The 13801-nt window shown below is 47.5% G+C and overlaps 1 protein-coding gene across 3 annotated transcripts in view; it reads left to right on the forward strand.

Moving 5' to 3' along the window:
* The first annotated feature begins 2909 nt into the window (after positions 1-2909).
* Positions 2910-13801, forward strand: part of rev1 (REV1 DNA directed polymerase) — a 177133-nt gene continuing 166241 nt past the window's right edge. The window contains exon 1 of one of the 3 annotated variants that reach the window (XM_067986238.1): positions 2910-3051. The gene's annotated coding sequence lies outside the window, so the exon portion shown is untranslated. The remainder of the gene's footprint in view (positions 3052-13801) is intronic. The other 2 variants (XM_067986236.1, XM_067986237.1) reach the window with 2 other exon arrangements.

Genomic DNA, 13801 nt, shown 5'->3' on the forward strand with positions numbered 1-13801 from the left:
CAAAGGCGCATTCCAGAAGGAGATGGGTGACGGTCTCGTCTCCAACGCAGCCTCCTCGGGGACAGCGCGCGGTGACGCTGAGAGTCCGGGAGTGCATGAAGGATCTGACAGGAAGGGCCCTTCTCACCACCAGCCAAGCTATGTCTTGGTGCTTGTTTGAAAGTTCTGGCGATGAGGCGTTCTGCCAAATGACATTGACAGTCTGCTCGGGGAACCAACTGACAGGATCCATCGTCTCCTTTTCCCGCAGAGTATCAAGGACGTTACTTGCGGACCACTTACTGATCGCCTTGTGGTCGCCCTCCTCCAATTAAGTATTTTTACTCTAGATTGCTCCTTATCCTTTTCCATAATTAGTCAAAACCTCATGATACTGTGATCACTGTTCCCTAAATGTTCCCCCACTGACACTTGCTCCACTTGACCAACCTCATTTCCCAGAATTAGATCCAGCAACGCCCCCTTCCTCATTGGGCCAGAAACAGACTGATCAAAAAGTTCTCCTGAATACACTTTAGAAATTGTTCCCCCTCTTTGCCCTTTGCACTATTAACATCTCAGTCTATATTAGGATAGTTGAAGTCCCCTATTATCACTACTCTATAGGTCTTGCACCTCTCTGTAATTTCCCTGAAAATTTGCTCCTCTATATCCTTCCCACTAGTTGGTGGCCTATAGAATACACCCAGTAGTGAAATGGCACCTCAATTTTTCCTTAACTCAAACCAAATAGATTCTGTCCTTGACCCTCAAGGACATCCTCTCTCTCCAGCGCTGCAATATTCCCCTTAATCAATACTGCCAACCCCTCCTTTTTTTCCTTCCCTATCTTTCCTAAACACCTTGTATCCAGGAATATTTAGTACCCAATCCTGCCCTTTTTTGAGCCAGGTCTCCGTTATTGCCACTACATCATATTCCCATGTGGTTATTTGCACCTGCAGCTCACCAACCTTATTCACGATGCTTGGTGTGTTTACACATATGCACTCTAAACCTATATTCCACCATCTCGTATTGTCTCGTTTTCTGATCCCACCTAATACTGCACTATTTTTTACTCTAGTGCTATCTGTCTCTCCCAATCCTTTGTGCACCTTTTTTCTCCTTTCTAATGCTACATCCTGGTGCCCACCCCCCTGCCAAATTTGTTTAAACCCTCCCCCACAGCACTAGTGAATCTCCCAGCAAGAACATTGGTCCCAGCTCTGTTGAGCTGCAACCCGTCCATCTTGAACAGGTCCATCCTGCTCCAGAACTGGTCCCAATGCCCCAAGAATCTGTAGATGGCATCTATGTACTTACAGATAACATGGTTTTCGTGTGAACATAAGAATATAAATAGGAGGAGGAGGAGTAGCCCATACAGTCCCTCGAGCCTGCTCTGCCATTCAATAAGATCATGACTGATCCTCGACCTCAACTCCACTTTCCCACCCGATCTCCATATCCCATGATTCCCTAGAGTCCAAAAATCTATCGATCTCAGTCTTGAATATACTCAACGACTGAGCATCCACAGCCCTCTGGGGTGGAGAATTCCGAAGATTCACCACACTCTGAATGAAGAAATTCTTCTTCATCTCGGTCTTAAATCACCCACCCCTTATCCTGAGACCATGCCCCCCGGTTCTAGACTCTCCAGCCAGGGGAAACAGCCTCTCAGCATCTACCCTGTCAAGCCCTCTAACAATTTTATACATTTCAATGAGATCACCGCCCATTCTTCTAAACTCCAGAGAGTATAGGCCCATTCTACTCAATCTCTCCTCATAGGACAACCCTCACATCCCAGGAATCAATCTAGTGAACCTTTGTTGCACCACCTCTAAAGCAAATATATCCTTCCTTAGGTAAGGAGACCAAAACTGTACACAGTACTCCAGGTGAAGTCTCACCAAAGCCCTGTACAATTGTAAATTGTAAACAATTTTACAACACCAAGTTATAGTCCAGCAATTTTATTTTAAATTCACAAGCTTTCGGAGGCTACCCCCTTCGTCAGGTGAACGATGTGAAAATGGTACAATTGTAGCAAATGGTACAATGGTACAATTGTACAATTGTAGCAAGACTTCCTTACTCTTGTACTCCAATCCCCTTGCAATAAAGGCCAAAGTGTGGGATGGGGAGTGTGCACGTATTGTGGTGCACTAGGCATTGCAATTGTGTGGGAAAGGCTGGCTGGACCAGAAAGAATCGCCAGGGACCGCTGGAGTTGCTTGCTGAAGTTGCACGATTCCACCGCCGGGTGCCGCTGTGGTTGCCGGATTTAGTTGCCCGGTTCCATGGCCGGGTGCGGCTACGGTGGCCGGGTGTTATTGCACTGTTCCACCGCCAGGTGCCGCTTTGCTTGCCGCGTGTCGCTGTGGTCGACGGGCGTAGTTCACGGTTCCGCCGCGGGGTGTCGCTGTGGTCGTCGGGTGTAGTTCACAGTTCCACGGACGGGTGTCGCTGTGGTAGCCGGGTGTTATTGCACTGTTCCACCGCCGGGTGTCGCTCTGGTAGTCGGGTGTAGTTCACAGTTCCGCCGCGGGGTGTCGCTGTGGTCGTCGGGTGTAGTTCACGGTTCCACGGACGGGTGTCGCTGTGGTAGCCGGGTGTAGTTCACGGTTCCGCCGCCGGGTGTCGCTCTGGTCGCCGGGTGACGCTGTGGTCGCCGGGTGTAGTTCACGGATCGGCCGCCGGGTGACGCTGTGGTCGCCGGGTGTAGTTCACGGTTCGGCCGCCGGGTGTCGCTGTGGTCGCCGAGTGTAGTTGACGGTTCCGCCGCCGGGTGTCGCTGTGGTCGCCGGGTGTAGTTCACGGATCGGCCGCCGGGTGACGCTGTGGTCGCCGGGTGTAGTTCACGGATCGGCCGCCGGGTGTCGCTGTCGGGTGGGCTGCAGACGGAGCCGGACGGGGCGGGGTGGAGGGGAATGGAGAGAACGCGGAGCCGGGGGCCGGAGTGAGAGACAGGGGCTGGCGGCCAGGCAGAGCAAGAGGCAGCAGCGCTGGGGAGACGGAGGGAAGCCGGTTACCGAGGCCGGGATGAGTGCGAGGCCGTGAGAGGTGAGTGTTTCCCGGTTACGTGATCGCAGGTGCGGTCGGCGGGCTGCGGCACTGAGGGACCCGCGGGCGCCCCGGCCCGGCCCCGGCGTCAGTCCAAGGGCCGCAGCCCCCAGCTTCAGGGCCGGCGCACAGCTCCCGTTATACGGTGCTCCGGCTCAGACACAACAGTCTCGACGCCTCCCCAGCGGGGTATCCCCGGGGGAAAGCGCAGAGCCCCGAGGACGGTCCCCGCGCCGTTCCCGGTCCCTTCCTCCGTGCCGGCGGGTCCGACCGCTGCCTGAACTTTAACGCGATCCCGGGCCGCCGTCTGGCGGGGCTGAGATTGACCTCGGGGACACCGGAGACCCGCCCCTGTCTGGAGCGCGCGGAGCGGATCATCAACAACCGCCAAACACCGCCTGACCGCCCCATCACTGAGGGTATCAGAGGGACAGGAGGAGTCCTCATTAAACGGTGAGGATTCCTCCTCATTAAACGGTGAGGATTCCTCCTCATTAAACGGTGAGAATTTCTCCTCATTAAACGGTGAGGATTCCTCCTCATTAAACGGTGAGGATTCCTCCTCATTAATCTGTGAGGATTCCTCCTCATTAAACGGTGAGGATTCCTCCTCATGAAACGGTGAGGATTCCTCCTCATTAATCTGTGAGGATTCCTCCTCATTAAACGGTGAGGATTCCTCCTCATGAAACGGTGAGGATTCCTCCTCATTAATCTGTGAGGATTCCTCCTCATTAAACGGTGAGGATTCCTCCTCATGAAACGGTGAGGATTCCTCCTCATTAATCTGTGAGGATTCCTCCTCATTAAACGGTGAGGATTCCTCCTCATTAAACGGTGAGGATTCCTCCTCATTAAACGGTGAGGATTCCTCCTCATTAAACGGTGAGGATTCCTCCTCATTAAACGGTGAGGATTCCTCCTCGTTAAACGGTGAGGATTCCTCCTCATTAATCTGTGAGGATTCCTCCTCATTAAACTGTGAGGATTCCTCCTCATGAAACGGTGAGGATTCCTCCTCATTAAACGGTGAGGATTCCTCCTCATTAAACGGTGAGGATTCCTCCTCATTAAACGGTGAGGATTCCTCCTCGTTAAACGGTGAGGATTCCTCATTAAACGGTGAGGATTCCTCCTCATTAAACGGTGAGGATTCCTCATTAAACGGTGAGGATTCCTCCTCATTAAACGGTGAGGATTCCTCATTAAACGGTGAGGATTCCTCCTCATTAAACGGTGAGGATTCCTCATTAAACGGTGAGGATTCCTCATTAAACGGTGAGGATTCCTCCTCATTAAACGGTGAGGATTCCTCATTAAACGGTGAGGATTCCTCCCCATTAAACGGTGAGGATTCCTCCTCATTAATCGGTGAGGATTCCTCCTCATTAATCGGTGAGGATTCCTCCTCATTAAACGGTAAGAAGTCCTCATTAAACGGTGAGGATTCCTCCCCATTAAACGGTGAGGATTCCTCCTCATTAATCGGTGAGGATTCCTCCTCATTAAACGGTAAGAAGTCCTCATTAAACGGTGAGGATTCCTCCTCATTAATCGGTAAGGATTCCTCCTCATTAATCGGTGAGGATTCCTCCTCATTAATCGGTGAGGATTCCTCCTCATTAATCGGTGAGGATTCCTCCTCATTAAACGGTGAGGATTCCTCCTCATTAAACGGTAAGGATTCCTTCTCATTAAACGGTAAGGAGTCCTCCTCATTAATCGGTGAAGATTCCTCCTCATTAATCGGTGAGGATTCCTCATTAAACTGTGTAGATGCCTCCTCATTAAACGGTAAGGATTCCTCCTCATTAAACGGTGAAGATTCCTCCTCATTAATCGGTGAGGATTCCTCCTCATTAAACGGTAAGGATTCCTCCTCATTAAACGGTGAAGATTCCTCCTCATTAATCGGTGAGGATTCCTCGTTAAACTGTGTAGATTCCTCCTCATTAATCTGTGAGGATTCCCCCTCGTTAAACTGTGAGGATTCCCCCTCGTTAAACTGTGAGGATTCCCCCTCGTTAAACTGTGAGGATTCCCCCTCGTTAAACTGTGAGGATTCCCCCTCGTTAAACTGTGAGGATTCCCCCTCGTTAAACTGTGAGGATTCCCCCTCGTTAAACAGTGAGGATTCCCCCTCGTTAAACTGTGGGGATTCCCCCTCGTTAAACTGTGGGGATTCCCCCTCGTTAAACTGTGAGGATTCCCCCTCGTTAAACTGTGAGGATTCCCCCTCGTTAAACAGTGGGGATTCCCCCTCGTTAAACTGTGGGGATTCCCCCTCGTTAAACAGTGAGGATTCCCCCTCGTTAAACTGTGGGGATTCCCCCTCGTTAAACTGTGAGGATTCCCCCTCGTTAAACTGTGAGGATTCCCCCTCGTTAAACTGTGAGGATTCTCCCTCGTTAAACTGTGGGGATTCCCCCTCGTTAAACTGTGGGGATTCCCCCTCGTTAATCTGTGAGGATTCCCCCTCGTTAATCTGTGAGGATTCCCCCTCGTTAAACGGTGAGGATTCCCCCTCGTTAAACGGTGAGGATTCCCCCACGTTAAACGGTGAGGATTCCCCCTCGTTAAACGGTGAGGATTCCCCCTCCTTAATCGGTGAGGGTTACTCCTGATTAAACTGTGAGGGTTCCTCCTCATTAAACTGTGAGTGTTCCTCCTCATTAATCGGTGAGGATTCCTCCTCGTTAATCTGTGTGGATTCCTCCTCGTTAATCGGTGAGGATTCCTCCTCATTAATCGGTGAGGATTCCTCCTCATCAATCGGTGAGGGTTCCTCCTCGTTAATCGGTGAGGGTTCCTCCTCGTTAATCGGTGAGGGTTCCTCCTCGTTAATCGGTGAGGATTCCCCCTCGTTAAACGGTGAGGATTCCTCCTCCTTAATCGGTGAGAATTACTCCTGATTAATCGGTGAGGGTTCCTCCTTATTAAACTGTGAGGGTTCCTCCTCATTAATCGGTGAGGATTCCTCCTCATTAAACGGTGAGGATTCCTCCTCATGAATCGTTGAGGATTCCTCCTCCTGAATCGGTGAGGATTCCTCCTCCGGAATCGGTGAGGATTCCTCCTCCTGAATCGGTGAGGATTCCTCCTCCTGAATCGGTGAGGATTCCTCCTCCTGAATCGGTGAGGATTCCTCCTCCTGAATCGGTGAGGATTCCTCCTCCTGAATCGGTGAGGATTCCTCCACCTGAATCGGTGAGGATTCCTCCTCCTGAATCGGTGAGGATTCCTCCTCCTGAATCGGTGAGGATTCCTCCTCCTGAATCGGTGAGGACTCCTCCTCCTGAATCGGTGAGGACTCCTCCTCCTGAATCGGTGAGGACTCCTCCTCATGAATCGGTGAGGACTCCTCCTCATGAATCGGTGAGGATTCCTCCTCATGAATCGGTGAGGATTCCTCCTCATGAATCGGTGAGGATTCCTCCTCATGAATCACTGTGGATTCCTCCTCATGAATCACTGTGGATTCCTCCTCATTAATCTGTGAGGATTCCTCCTCATTAATCTGTGAGGATCCTTTTTCATTGAACTGTGAGGATACTTTCTGATAAAACTGTGAGGATCCCTTCTCATTAATCTGCGAGGATCCCTTCTCGTTAATCTGCGAGGATCCCTCCTCGTTAATCTGCGAGGATTCCCCCTCGTTAAACGGTGAGGATTCCCCCTCGTTAAACGGTGAGGATTCCCCCTCATGAAACGGTGAGGATTCCCCCTCATGAAACGGTGAGGATTCCCCCTCATGAAACGGTGAGGATTCCCCCTCATGAAACGGTGAGGATTCCCCCTCATGAAACGGTGAGGATTCCCCCTCATGAAACGGTGAGGATTCCCCCTCATTAAACGGTGAGGATTCCCCCTCCTTAATCGGTGAGAATTACTCCTGATTAATCGGTGAGGATTCCTCCTCATTAAACTGTGAGGGTTCCGCCTCGTTAAACTGTGTGGATTCCTCCTCGTTAAACTGTGAGGATTCCCCCTCGTTAAACTGTGAGGATTCCCCCTCGTTAAACTGTGAGGATTCCCCCTCGTTAAACTGTGAGGATTCCCCCTCGTTAAACTGTGAGGATTCCCCCTCGTTAAACTGTGAGGATTCCCCCTCGTTAAACTGTGAGGATTCCCCCTCGTTAAACTGTGAGGATTCCCCCTCGTTAAACTGTGAGGATTCCCCCTCGTTAAACTGTGAGGATTCCCCCTCGTTAAACTGTGAGGATTCCCCCTCGTTAAACTGTGAGGATTCCCCCTCGTTAAACTGTGAGGATTCCCCCTCGTTAAACTGTGAGGATTCCCCCTCGTTAAACTGTGAGGATTCCCCCTCGTTAAACTGTGAGGATTCCCCCTCGTTAAACTGTGAGGATTCCCCCTCGTTAAACTGTGAGGATTCCCCCTCGTTAAACTGTGAGGATTCCCCCTCGTTAAACTGTGAGGATTCCCCCTCGTTAAACTGTGAGGATTCCCCCTCGTTAAACTGTGAGGATTCCCCCTCGTTAATTGGTGTGTGGATTCCTCCTCATTGGACTGTGAGAATTACTCCTCATTAATCGGTGAGGATTCCCCCTCATTAAACTGTGAGGATTCCCCCTCATTAAACTGTGAGGATTCCCCCTCATTAAACTGTGAGGATTCCTCCTCATTAAACTGTGAGGATTCCCCCTCATTAAACTGTGAGGATTCCTCCTCATTAATCTGTGAGGATTCGTCCTCATGAATCTGTGAGGATTCGTCCTCATGAATCTGTGAGGATTCGTCCTCATTAATCTGTGAGGATTCCTCCTCATTAATCGGTGAGGATTCCCCCTCATTAATCGGTGAGGATTCCTCCTCATTAAACTGTGAGGATTCCTCCTCATTAATCTGTGGGGATTCCTCCTCGTTAATGGCTGTGGATTCCTTCTCGTTAATCGGTGAGGATTCCTCCTCGTTACACTGTGAGGATTCCTCCTCGTTAATCTGTGAGGATTCCTCCTCGTTAATCTGTGAGGATTCCTCCTCGTTAATCTGTGAGGATTCCTCCTCCTTAATCTGTGAGGATTCCTCCTCATTAATCTGTGAGGATTCCTCCTCATTAATCTGTGAGGATTCCTCCTCATTAATCGGTGAGGATTCCTTCTCATTAATCTGTGAGGATCCTTTTTCATTAAACTGTGAGGATACTTTCTTATGAATCTGTGAGGATTCGTCCTCGTGAATCTGTGAGGATTCGTCCTCATTAATCTGTGAGGATTCCTCCTCATTAATCGGTGAGGATTCCCCCTCATTAATCGGTGAGGATTCCTCCTCATTAAACTGTGGGGATTCCTCCTCATTAATCTGTGGGGATTCCTCCTCATTAATCTGTGAGGTTTCCTTCTCATTAATCTGTGAGGTTTCCTTCTCATTAATCTGTGAGGATTCCTTCTCATTAATCTGTGAGGATTCCTTCTCATTAATCTGTGAGGATTCCTTCTCATTAATCTGTGAGGATTCCTTCTCATTATTCTGTGAGGATTCCTTCTCATTAATCTGTGAGGATTCCTTCTCATTAATCTGTGAGGATTCCTTCTCATTAATCTGTGGGGATTCCTTCTCTTTAAACTGTGGGGATTCCACCTCATTGATTGGTGAGGATTCCTCCTCATTAAACTTTGAGGAATCCTCCTCATTAATCTGTGAGGATTCCTTCTCTTTAATCTGTGAGGATTCCTCCTCATTAATCTGTGGGGAGTCCTCCTCGTTAATGGCTGTGGATTCCTTCTCGTTAATCGGTGAGGATTCCTCCTCGTTACACTGTGAGGATTCCTTCTCGTTAATCTGTGTGGATTCCTCCTCATTAAACTGCGTGGATTCCTCCTCATTAATCTGTGTGGATTCCTCCTCATTAATCTGTGAGGTTTCCTTCTCACTAATCTGTGAGGTTTCCTTCTCATTAATCTGTGAGGATTCCTTCTCATTAATCTATGAGGATTCCTCCTCATTAAACTTTGAGGAATCCTCCTCATTAATTGGTGAGGATTCCTTCTCTTCAATCTGTGAGGATTCCTTCTCTTTAATCTGTGAGGATTCCTCCTCCTTAATCTGTGAGGATTCCTCCTCCTTAATCTGTGAGGATTCCTCCTCCTGAATCGGTGAGGATTCCTCCTCCTGAATCTTTGAGGATTCCTCCTCATTAATCTGTGAGGTTTCCTTCTCATTAATCTGTGAGGTTTCCTTCTCATTAATCTGTGAGGATTCCTTCTCATTAATCTATGAGGATTCCTCCTCATTAATTGGTGAGGATTCCTTCTCTTTAATCTGTGAGGATTCCTCCTCATTAATCTGTGAGGATTCCTCCTCATTAATCGGTGAGGATTCCTCCTCATTAATCGGTGAGGATTCCTCCTCATTAATCTGTGAGGATTCCTCCTCATTAATCTGTGAGGATTCCTCCTCATTAATCGGTGAGGATTCCTTCTCATTAATCGGTGAGGATCCTTTTTCATTAAACTGTGAGGATACTTTCTTATGAATCTGTGAGGATTCGTCCTCATGAATCTGTGAGGATTCGTCCTCATGAATCTGTGAGGATTCGTCCTCATTAATCTGTGAGGATTCCTCCTCATTAATCGGTGAGGATTCCCCCTCATTAATCGGTGAGGATTCCTCCTCATTAAACTGTGAGGATTCCTCCTCATTAATCTGTGGGGATTCCTCCTCGTTAATGGCTGTGGATTCCTTCTCGTTAATCGGTGAGGATTCCTCCTCGTTGCACTGTGAGGATTCCTCCTCGTTGCACTGTGAGGATTCCTCCTCGTTAATCTGTGAGGATTCCTCCTCGTTAATCTGTGAGGATTCCTCCTCGTTAATCTGTGAGGATTCCTCCTCGTTAATCTGTGAGGATTCCTCCTCCTTCATCTGTGAGGATTCCTCCTCATTAATCTGTGAGGATTCCTCCTCATTAATCTGTGAGGATTCCTCCTCATTAATCTGTGAGGATCCTTTTTCATTAAACTGTGAGGATACTTTCTTATGAATCTGTGAGGATTCGTCCTCGTGAATCTGTGAGGATTCGTCCTCATTAATCTGTGAGGATTCCTCCTCATTAATCGGTGAGGATTCCTCCTCCTTAATCTGTGAGGATTCCTCCTCCTTAATCTGTGAGGATTCCTCCTCATTAATCGGTGAGGATTCCTCCTCATTAATCGGTGAGGATTCCTCCTCATTAATCGGTGAGGATTCCTCCTCATTAATCGGTGAGGATTCCTCCTCATTAATCGGTGAGGATTCCTCCTCATTAATCTGTGAGGATTCCTCCTCATTAATCTGTGAGGATTCCTCCTCATTAATCTGTGAGGATTCCTCCTCATTAATCGGTGAGGATTCCTTCTCATTAATCGGTGAGGATCCTTTTTCATTAAACTGTGAGGATACTTTCTTATGAATCTGTGAGGATTCGTCCTCATGAATCTGTGAGGATTCGTCCTCATGAATCTGTGAGGATTCGTCCTCATTAATCTGTGAGGATTCCTCCTCATTAATCGGTGAGGATTCCCCCTCATTAATCGGTGAGGATTCCTCCTCATTAAACTGTGAGGATTCCTCCTCATTAATCTGTGGGGATTCCTCCTCGTTAATGGCTGTGGATTCCTTCTCGTTAATCGGTGAGGATTCCTCCTCGTTAATCTGTGAGGATTCCTCCTCGTTAATCTGTGAGGATTCCTCCTCGTTAATCTGTGAGGATTCCTCCTCGTTAATCTGTGAGGATTCCTCCTCCTTAATCTGTGAGGATTCCTCCTCATTAATCTGTGAGGATTCCTCCTCATTAATCTGTGAGGATTCCTCCTCATTAATCGGTGAGGATTCCTTCTCATTAATCTGTGAGGATCCTTTTTCATTAAACTGTGAGGATACTTTCTTATGAATCTGTGAGGATTCGTCCTCGTGAATCTGTGAGGATTCGTCCTCATTAATCTGTGAGGATTCCTCCTCATTAATCGGTGAGGATTCCCCCTCATTAATCGGTGAGGATTCCTCCTCATTAAACTGTGGGGATTCCTCCTCATTAATCTGTGGGGATTCCTCCTCATTAATCTGTGAGGTTTCCTTCTCATTAATCTGTGAGGTTTCCTTCTCATTAATCTGTGAGGATTCCTTCTCATTAATCTGTGAGGATTCCTTCTCATTAATCTGTGAGAATTCCTTCTCATTAATCTGTGAGGATTCCTTCTCATTAATCTGTGAGGATTCCTTCTCATTAATCTGTGAGGATTCCTTCTCATTAATCTGTGAGGATTCCTTCTCATTAATCTGTGAGGATTCCTTCTCATTAATCTGTGAGGATTCCTTCTCATTAATCTGTGAGGATTCCTTCTCATTAATCTGTGAGGATTCCTTCTCATTAATCTGTGAGTATTCCTCCTCATTAATCGGTGAGGATTCGTCCTCATTAATCTGTGAGGATTCCTCCTCATTAATCGGTGAGGATTCCCCCTCATTAATCGGTGAGGATTCCTCCTCATTAAACTGTGAGGATTCCTCCTCATTAATCTGTGGGGATTCCTCCTCGTCAATGGCTGTGGATTCCTTCTCGTTAATCGGTGAGGATTCCTCCTCGTTAATCTGTGAGGATTCCTCCTCGTTAATCTGTGAGGATTCCTCCTCGTTAATCTGTGAGGATTCCTCCTCCTTAATCTGTGAGGATTCCTCCTCATTAATCTGTGAGGATTCCTCCTCATTAATCTGTGAGGATTCCTCCTCATTAATCGGTGAGGATTCCTTCTCATTAATCTGTGAGGATTCCTTCTCATTAATCTGTGAGGATCCTTTTTCATTAAACTGTGAGGATACTTTCTTATGAATCTGTGAGGATTCGTCCTCGTGAATCTGTGAGGATTCGTCCTCATTAATCTGTGAGGATTCCTCCTCATTAATCGGTGAGGATTCCCCCTCATTAATCGGTGAGGATTCCTCCTCATTAAACTGTGGGGATTCCTCCTCATTAATCTGTGGGGATTCCTCCTCATTAATCTGTGAGGTTTCCTTCTCATTAATCTGTGAGGTTTCCTTCTCATTAATCTGTGAGGATTCCTTCTCATTAATCTGTGAGGATTCCTTCTCATTAATCTGTGAGAATTCCTTCTCATTAATCTGTGAGAATTCCTTCTCATTAATCTGTGAGGATTCCTTCTCATTAATCTGTGAGGATTCCTTCTCATTAATCTGTGAGGATTCCTTCTCATTAATCTGTGAGGATTCCTTCTCATTAATCTGTGAGGATTCCTTCTCATTAATCTGTGAGGATTCCTTCTCATTAATCTGTGGGGATTCCTTCTCTTTAAACTGTGGGGATTCCACCTCATTGATTGGTGAGGATTCCTCCTCATTAAACTTTGAGGAATCCTCCTCATTAATCTGTGAGGATTCCTTCTCTTTAATCTGTGAGGATTCCTTCTCTTTAATCTGTGAGGATTCCTTCTCGTCAATCTGTGAGGATTCCTTCTCGTTAATCTGTGAGGATTCCTCCTCCTTAATCTGTGAGGATTCCTCCTCCTTAATCTGTGAGGATTCCTCCTCATTAATCTGTGAGGATTCCTCCTCCTTAATCTGTGAGGATTCCTCCTCATTAATCGGTGAGGATTCCTCCTCATTAATCGGTGAGGATTCCTCCTCATTAATCGGTGAGGATTCCTTCTCATTAATCTGTGAGGATCCTTTTTCATTAAACTGTGAGGATACTTTCTTATGAATCTGTGAGGATTCGTCCTCGTGAATCGGTGAGGATTCCTCCTCGTTAAACGGTGTGGATTCCCCCTCGTTAAACTGTGAGGATTCCCCCTCGTTAAACTGTGAGGATTCCCCCTCGTTAAACTGTGAGGATTCCCCCTCGTTAAACTGTGAGGATTCCCCCTCGTTAAACTGTGAGGATTCCCCCTCGTTAAACTGTGAGGATTCCCCCTCGTTAAACTGTGAGGATTCCCCCTCGTTAAACTGTGAGGATTCCCCCTCGTTAAACTGTGAGGATTCCCCCTCGTTAAACTGTGAGGATTCCCCCTCGTTAAACTGTGAGGATTCCCCCTCGTTAAACTGTGAGGATTCCCCCTCGTTAAACTGTGAGGATTCCCCCTCGTTAAACTGTGAGGATTCCCCCTCGTTAAACTGTGAGGATTCCCCCTCGTTAAACTGTGAGGATTCCCCCTCGTTAAACTGTGAGGATTCCCCCTCGTTAAACTGTGAGGATTCCCCCTCGTTAAACTGTGAGGATTCCCCCTCGTTAAACTGTGAGGATTACTCCTCATTAAACGGTGAGGATTCCTCCTCATTAATCGGTGAGGATTCCTCCTCATTAATCTTTGGGGATTCCACCTCGTTCATGGCTGTGGATTCCTCCTCATTAATCTTTGGGGATTCCACCTCATTAATCTGTGTGGATTCCTTCTCATTAATCTGTGAGGTTTCCTTCTCATTAATCTGTGAGGATTCCTTCTCATTAATCTATGAGGATTCCTCCTCATTAAACTTTGAGGAATCCTCCTCATTAATCTGTGAGGATTCCTTCTCTTTAATCTGTGAGGATTCCTTCTCGTTAATCTGTGAGGATTCCTCCTCCTTAATCGGTGAGGATTCCTCCTCCTTAATCGGTGAGGATTCCTCCTCCTTAATCGGTGAGGATTCCTCCTCATTAATCGGTGAGGATTCCTCCTCATTAATCTGTGAGGATTCCTCCTCATTAATCTGTGAGGATTCCTCCTCATTAAACTTTGAGGAATCCTCCTCATTAATTGGTGAG

Source organism: Heptranchias perlo, chromosome 6 (genome assembly GCF_035084215.1).
Source record: "Heptranchias perlo isolate sHepPer1 chromosome 6, sHepPer1.hap1, whole genome shotgun sequence".
Taxonomy (NCBI): domain Eukaryota; kingdom Metazoa; phylum Chordata; class Chondrichthyes; order Hexanchiformes; family Hexanchidae; genus Heptranchias; species Heptranchias perlo.